This window comes from Myotis yumanensis, unplaced genomic scaffold (assembly GCF_028538775.1).
Source record: "Myotis yumanensis isolate MYYU_CA2020_CCGP unplaced genomic scaffold, mMyoYum1.0.hap1 SCAF_3, whole genome shotgun sequence".
NCBI lineage: Eukaryota > Metazoa > Chordata > Mammalia > Chiroptera > Vespertilionidae > Myotis > Myotis yumanensis.
In genome coordinates this window covers 162,196,737-162,204,438 of record NW_027223754.1, presented here as the reverse complement: position 1 = coordinate 162,204,438, position 7,702 = coordinate 162,196,737, and positions in this window count along the sequence as shown.

Genomic DNA, 7,702 nt, shown 5'->3' with positions numbered 1-7,702 from the left:
CCCAGGTGGCCTGGCTGCTGTTGACTGTGCTTAGTTACCCTGGGAGAAGCTCCTGGCAGTGTGGGAGGGGTGGGTGTCAGGGAGTTGGACATAGGCATCCTGGCTGGGGTGGGATGGTGTCCCACCAGTGCGGGCCGCTGGGATCTTGCCTGGAGGCTGCAGAGTTAACCCCTCCAGCCCAGGGGGTGGCGGCTGGGGGAAAGAGGGCAGACCCAGCTGTGGTTTGTGAATGTGGCCCTGATTCCCCCGCCCCCTCCCGGCACATCTGTACTTGGTTTACAGTGAATGAGTCTCCTGTCCTCATGAACTGGGCAAGGCCACCACTCCCTCCTGGGCCCCTGGCCTGGCATCCTGACACAGAACCAGGCGCCACCCCATGACGCTCTTCCTGCTGGGTCTCCCTCTCTCAAGTCTTCCACTTCTGCTTCTTAGCGGGCCAACTGCTCTGAAGCTGTGCAGTTGGGGGAGCAGATGGGGACAGGGAAGCTAAAATGGGACACTAAATGCTTGGGGGAGCCTGGACAGAGAGAGTAGGTCTGGAATTCCATGTCTTTACTCGCCTCTTTGTCCTGGTTTGTCAGTCTGCCCCTGTCCTTGTCTCTGCTGAGTGTTTGTCCATCTTGGTAACTGTAACTCCACCCTTCTGACAGCCTCCTGGGTCCCCAGCCAAGGACCGCAGCCAGGGGGCGATGCCCAAGAAGACCCGCCCTATGATGACCCCGCCCCTCGGGATTGCCACAACTCGCCGGTTCCTCCCCAGGACCCAGAGACTGGGATCTGTTTGGTGGCTGTAGGGGTTTGGAAGTCAAACCAAAAACTCTAGACAGGATTAGGGAACAAGGAAGAAGGGCATTGTGATGGGTTCAGATTCTTCTATCTTGCAATGGAGCCAGTCTTCTATCCGGGGATTCCAGGAGGAGGAGTGGGAAGAGGGCAGCCCACTCTGGAAACGAGGCGGGGGGGCTCCCTTATTCCTCTTTCTCTTGGGTCATCTCCATTTCTAGGCTTTGTTCTGTTTGTGGTGGCTCTCCTTGGTCACACTGGCAATTTAGAGAAATGCTATCTTGGGGACCCTAGAACCAGGTTTCCTTTGCCCCTCATCCCAAAAACCAGAAGGAGAGATGGTAAGAAGGAAAGGATCCAGACATCTGTCCCACCTGCCCTGCCTTTGCTATTATTGCCCCACCCCAAATTTTCACCCTCACCCCCTCCTTAGCAGCATCAGGACACTGACCAGGTAATTTCCCCATGCTCAGTATGGTGCTGGGAGGATGTCCTGTGCCATGCTCAGAGGTGGCTAGCAGGTGTCTGCGGGAGGTTGGGGGAGCTCTGTTACAACCCCCAAGGACATCATTAAGGCGTGGAAGTGCCACTGGGGCTTGGAGACCAGGGCACTCGGGGAGAGTGTGTTGCAAACATGTTTTGTACAACACATGTCTTCTACTTTCCCTTCCTTCCCTCCTCTCCCACCTCCTCCCCTAGGCCTGCTCTGTGCCACTGTCTGGCCGGTGTGGCTAGGTGGTTGAGCGCTGACATATGAACCAGGAGGTCACGGTTCGATTCCAGGTCAGGGCACATGCCTGGGTTGCAGGTTTGATCCTGGGTGTGGGCTGTGCAGGAGGCAGTTGATTCTCTCTCATCATTGATGTTTCTATACTTGTGATGTTACCCCTGCATTTGCTCAATTCCACCCCTTGTACCAGGCCTATTCTGCTTGCCAGTTTCTTGGCTCTCCTGGTGAATGAGTTTGTGTGTGGATGGCCCTTACCAGCCTCAGTGCTGCCCAGATCCCACATAGAATAAGGCCTTGATTTTTTAAACACAAAATTTTAAAACTAGCCTAAACAATTCTAGAAATTTCTTCCCTAAACTCGCACCTTTTATGAATTCAACAAATCTTTATTAAGCATCCACTGTATGCCAAGCACTGTACTAGGCCCTTGCAAACCCCTAGTCTGGGGGAGGAGCCAGACATTAACCAAAAAATTTGCAAAATTGCAAGTGATAACCAGTGTGGAGAGGCATAAGGTACATGAGAATGGATAGGAGCAGGATTTTCCCCCAGCCAAGGACATCAGGAAAGGCTCTGGGAAAGAGTGAGGAGTAGAGTGAAGAGAAGGGAGGGCAGCAGAAGAGTATGTGCAAAGGCCCTGGAATTGGAATCCTGGCTCCCAGCCGTCCTGCTCCCCCAGAAAGAAGAGGGACCCTCCATTCCTGCTCACCACCTAGCTTTGGATATGCTACAAATGGGGGGTGGCCAAAGCACCTCCTAATGGCCAAAGCAGGACCCTGGAACACTCTGCCCTAGAATGATTCCACCCATTCCTTCATCTCCTCCTCCAGAAAGGGAAACAGAGGCTCAGATAGGGAAGAGGAATCCATAGGCTTAGACCTAAGATTAGACACAGAAAACAAAACCCCGAGTTGTTGGCAAAGCCCTCAGGTGAGAATGCCTCTGTTTGCCCAGTTGGAGTCTCACCAGAGGCTCATCTGAGCTGTTCTCCCATGCACCCGCCCCGCCTCTCCATCCAGCCCTGACCTGTCCTACTCCTGGAAGGAGGAGCATGTCTGCCTCCACAGTTGCCTGGAGTGCGTGTGAGGTGAGTGCTCCAGGTGTCTGCCGGTCACCATGTGGGTGGATTTAAGAGTCTGTTTTGTACAGAACCTCCATCTGGGGGCCAGGGGGTTACCTCTCCTCTCTCCACATGGGGGCTTCTAGTTCCTCCTGCTCAGACCCCAAGGTTCCAATGTACTTCCTTTCTGAAGAAAAGGAGGAGGGAGCAGGCTTCTCTGAGGCTGTGCCTCCTCTCTAACTGGTAAAGAGGTCATGGGACCAATGGAGTTAAGTCCCAGCCTTGCTCTGACCCACTTTCCTCCATGTGCCCACATCCCCTGGGGCCAGTGTGTTGGGTGAGGCCATTTTGGCACCCCTTTACCCACACCTGGGACTTCCCCTAGATGGAAATTCCCAGACCCTGTCTTACTAACCTTGCCAGCTCCCACCAACTGCCTGGGATCTGTTCAGCTTCAATCAGCTCTTTCTATCTGCTAGCTCTTGACCAGACTGCATCTCCACTTTAACCTCAAGGGGCCCAAGGATGTGGGCCACACTCTGGTACCATCTTTGACGTTTGGCTGCCCTTTTCTAGTGGACTCCTTTGAAGAAAAGATGCTGGGGGGAGGGCGTTGGGACGCTATCCTTTGTTGAGCACCTAAATGTTCCAGACATTGTGCTAGGCATATACATTACTCACTTAATCCATGCCGAAGTCCAGAGAGTTAGCAGTTATCATACCCATTTTCCATCACATTCATTTCACAGAAGAGGGAGCTGAGAACCAGAGAGATTAATTGACTTGCCCGATATCACACAACTAGGAAGTGGCAGAGCTATGATGGGAACCCAGGTCTTAGGGATCCTCTTCACCACAGCAGGCGTCCTCCTCTTCCTTTGTTTTAAATGTGTTTTTATTTATTTCAGAGAGAGGAGGGGAGGAGAGAGGGATAGAAACATCAATGATGAGAGAGAATCATTGATCAGCTGCCTCCTGCACGCCCCCTACTGGGGATCGAGCCCACAGCGTGGGCATGTGCCCTGACTGGGAATCAAACTGTGACATCCTGGTTCATAGGTTGGTGCTCAACCACTGAGCCACACCGGGGCGGGTAGTCTTCCTCCTCTTCTGCAGCTGCTCACCTCTACGTGGGATGAAAGACTTGGGGGAATTCAATTCAATCCCATCAGCAAATAGTTATCGAGCATCTGCTACATACCAGGCAATGAGAGGTGCCAGAAATATAGGAAAGGTGTCTGGCCAGTGAGCTAGGTGGTTGAGTGTTGACCCATGAACCAGGAGGTCACGTTTCGATTCCCAGTCAGGGCACATGCCCGGGTTGCAGGCTTGATCCCCCATGTGGGCTGTGCAGGAAGCAATTGATTCTCTCTCATCATTGATGTTTCTATCTCTCTCTTCCTCTCTGAAATCAATAAAAAAAAAATATTTTTTTAAAAAGGAAATATTGGAAAGGTTGCTGCCGCAAGGTTGGGTGGGAAAGATAGGTGTATGGACTAGGAATATCTAACTGCAACACAATGATTTGAATGAGATGGCGTGCAGCAGAAAAAAAAGAGGTACTTTTATTTTCTCTTTCTGAAAGAGTATATAAATATATTATGAACAGTGTACAAAATAAATTGGAATAAAATAAATACCTATTCAACTGCTACCCAAGAAAGAGTATTCCCTACACCTCAGGTGTCCCTTCCATAATTCCTTCCATACCCTAAGAAGTAACCACCATCCTGACTTTTGAGATCATTTCCTTGTTTTTCTTTATAGTTTTAGCACCTCTGTGTGCATCTGTAAACAACATAGCTCAACTTTGCCTATTTTTGAGGTTTATATAAATGGAATGATATTATATTACTTTTTTGTCTTTATTTTATTTGTGAGATATACCCAAGTTGTTGCATATAACTGTCTTTTTCACCATTGGGTAATATTCAGTTGCGTGAATATCACAATCTACTTATTTTTTAAATTTTTATTACAGTTGACATTTAATATACTAATTTCAGCTATACTACACAGTGATTAGGCATTTATATAACCTAGGAAGCGATCCCCCTCGATAAGTCTAGTACCACCTGGCACCATACATAGTTATTACAATATTATTGACTATATTTCCTATGCTGTACTTTACACCCCTTGATTATTTTGTACAACTGCCAAATTGTACTTCTTAAAACCTTCATTTCACCCAGTCTCCTAACCCCGCTCCCATCTGGCAACCCTCAGTTTGTTCTCTGTATCTATGAATGTGTTTCTGTTTTATTTTGTTTTTCACATTCCACATATAAAGGAAATAATATGGTATTTATCTTTCTCTGTCTGATTATTTCACTTAGCATAATACCCTCTAAGTCCATCCATGTTTTCACAAATGGTAAAATTTCATTCTTTTTTATGACTGAGTAATAGTCCATTTTATATATGTACCAAATTCTTTTTATCCAATCATTTATCAATGGACACATAGGTTGCTTCCATATCTTGGCTATAGTTATGAAAATAGGAGTGCATATATCTTTCCAAATTAGTATTTTGGATTTCTTTGGATAAATACCTAGAAGTGGGATGGCTGGGTCATATGGTGGTTCTATTTTTAATTTTTAGAGGAACCTCCATACTGTTTTCCATAGTAGCACAGTTTATTTTTTTACTCTATTGTTGGTGGATGTTTGAGTTGTTTTCAGTTGGGCTATCATAGTGCTGCTAAAAATATTTTTGTACATGTTTCCCAGTCAATACATGCAAGAGGTCGCCAGTTTGATTCCTGGTCATGGCAACATGGGGTGCATACAAGAGGCAATCAATCAATATTTCTCCCTCACATCACTGTATCTCTCTCTCTCCCTCTTCCTCTCCCTTCCTCTCTCTCTAAGAAATCAATAAAAATATATTTTTAAACAAAGGATTTTTGAGGCTACAAATCTAAGAGTCAAAGTGTATATAGAGGTAATCTCAGCTTTATCAGATAAAGCCAAACTTTTTCCCAACATGGTTGTACCAGTTTCTCAGGAAGCAGAACATTCTAACCAGGGGCAGGCATAGAGTCAAGAAAACCCGTATACTTTCTTGCCTAAAACCCTCAGTAGTTTTCCCTTCTTCTTGGAATAAGATCCAAGTCCCTACCGTGACTCCCATGGCCTCTGCCTTGCTCTCTGCCTCTGCCATTATAACTCCTCTTTGCTCTTGGCACTTGCTCTCCCGCCTCTCTGGGATTTTCTTGCACTAGATGTCTCTATGACTTACTCCCTCACTTTATTTAGGTCTTTGCTAAAATGTCCTTTCTCAGTAGCACTTTCCCTGACCATCGGATTTTAGATTGCAATCTCCAGCAACCCCTATCCCCTTCTCAGCTTTGTATTTCTCCTGGGTTCCACTCAGCCTCAGGCAGCTCTCCCAGGGTTGGCCAGGGCTTGACAGATTGTATCTCCCCCAAACCCTTAAGGGCTGTCATACCTGACTATTTGGGAGCTGTCTAGCTGCCCCTTGTGACGAATCCATCTCTCTGAGTCACGTTTTATCACATCACCCTGGGTTTTTTTTCATCGCCATTTGCGTGCTCTGAAAAAGCTAATGTATTTGTTTGTTTACCTATTTGGTTTTTTAAAAAATAGCTATTTATTTATTTATTTATTTATTTAAGATATCTTTTTATTGATTTCAGAGAGGAAGGGAGAGGAGGAGAGTGATAGAAACCTCAATGCGGAGAGAGAATCACTGATCAGCTGCCTCCTGCACGCTCCCCGCTGGGTATCCAGCCCACAACCTGGCATGTGCCCTGACCGGGAATGGAACCACCACCTTCTGGTGTCCTGGAGGACACTCCAACCAAGTGAGCCCCACCAGCCAGGACTACCTGTCTGGTTTTAATATCCATCTAGCGCCACCCCTCACTTTTATGGGAGCTCAATGAAAGAGGAAACTTAGCTGTCTTTCCAGGCTGGTTGTCAGTCTCCCAGAGACAGCCAGGCATCCCCACACCTACCCCTGGGACTTGCCCCTTCTGGAAACACCCAGAACCCAGGCATCCCCCCTCTGCTGCCAGCTCCCACCAATATCCCTGGCTCAGTCTCAGAGCACTGCTGCTGCTGCTGCTGCTGCTTCCCTAGGTCACTTCTGGGATCCTGAAGCATCTCTTCAGGGCTGGAGAGTAATGGGCTGGGGTCCTTACCCAAGCAGGTGTCAGGTGCCTGGAACTCAAGAAATACTTTTTTCTTTTTTTAAAAAAAATGTATTTCTTTATTGATTTCAGAGAGAAAGGAAGAGGGGGAGAGAGAGAGAAACATCAATGATGAGGATCATTGATCGGCTGCTTCCAGCAGGTCCTCTAGTGGGGATTGAGCCCGCAACCCAGGCATGTGCCCTTGGCCGGAATCGAACCTGGGACCCTTCAGTCCACAGGCCAACGCTCTAGCCACTGAGCCAAACCAGCCAGGGCTCAAGAAATACTTTTTGATTAAATAAAAGGAAAGAGTTCAGAGACTATAGGACAGTGGTTCTCAACCTCCCTAATGCTGCAACCCTTTAATACAGTTCCTCATGTTGTGGTGACCCCCAACCATAAAATTATTTTCGTTGCTACTTCATAACTATAATTTTGCTACTGTTATGAATCGTAATGTAAATATCTGATATGCAGGATGTATTTTCATTGTTACAAATTGAACATAATTAAAGCATAGTGATTAATCACAAAAACAATATGTAATTATATATGTGTTTTCAGATGGTCTTAGGGGACCCTTGTGAAAGGGTCGTTCGACCCCCAAAGGGGTCGCGGCCCACAGGTTGAGAACCGCTGCTATAGGACCTTGCCAAGTGAAGAAAAGAGAAAAGGCACTCCAAGCCGAAGGAACAGTGTGAGCAAGGACTGAAGGCATGCAAGTGCACGTCCGAGTTGAAGGGCATGTTCTGGTCTGGTGCAGATAGAGGTTTCCAGTGGAGAGGAGCACCACAGGAGAGCATTGCTGGGCAGGCCTGGAAGAAGAGGGCTGATTGGAGAGGTCTGAGCTCCCTGAAGGATCAACAAGGATCAGCAGTGTCTTAGGTTTAATCCTGTACCCCTCCCCCCACACACCGCCACCCGCCCCCACCTCAGTCCGCCCCTCCTACTCTACCCCTGCCCCCCT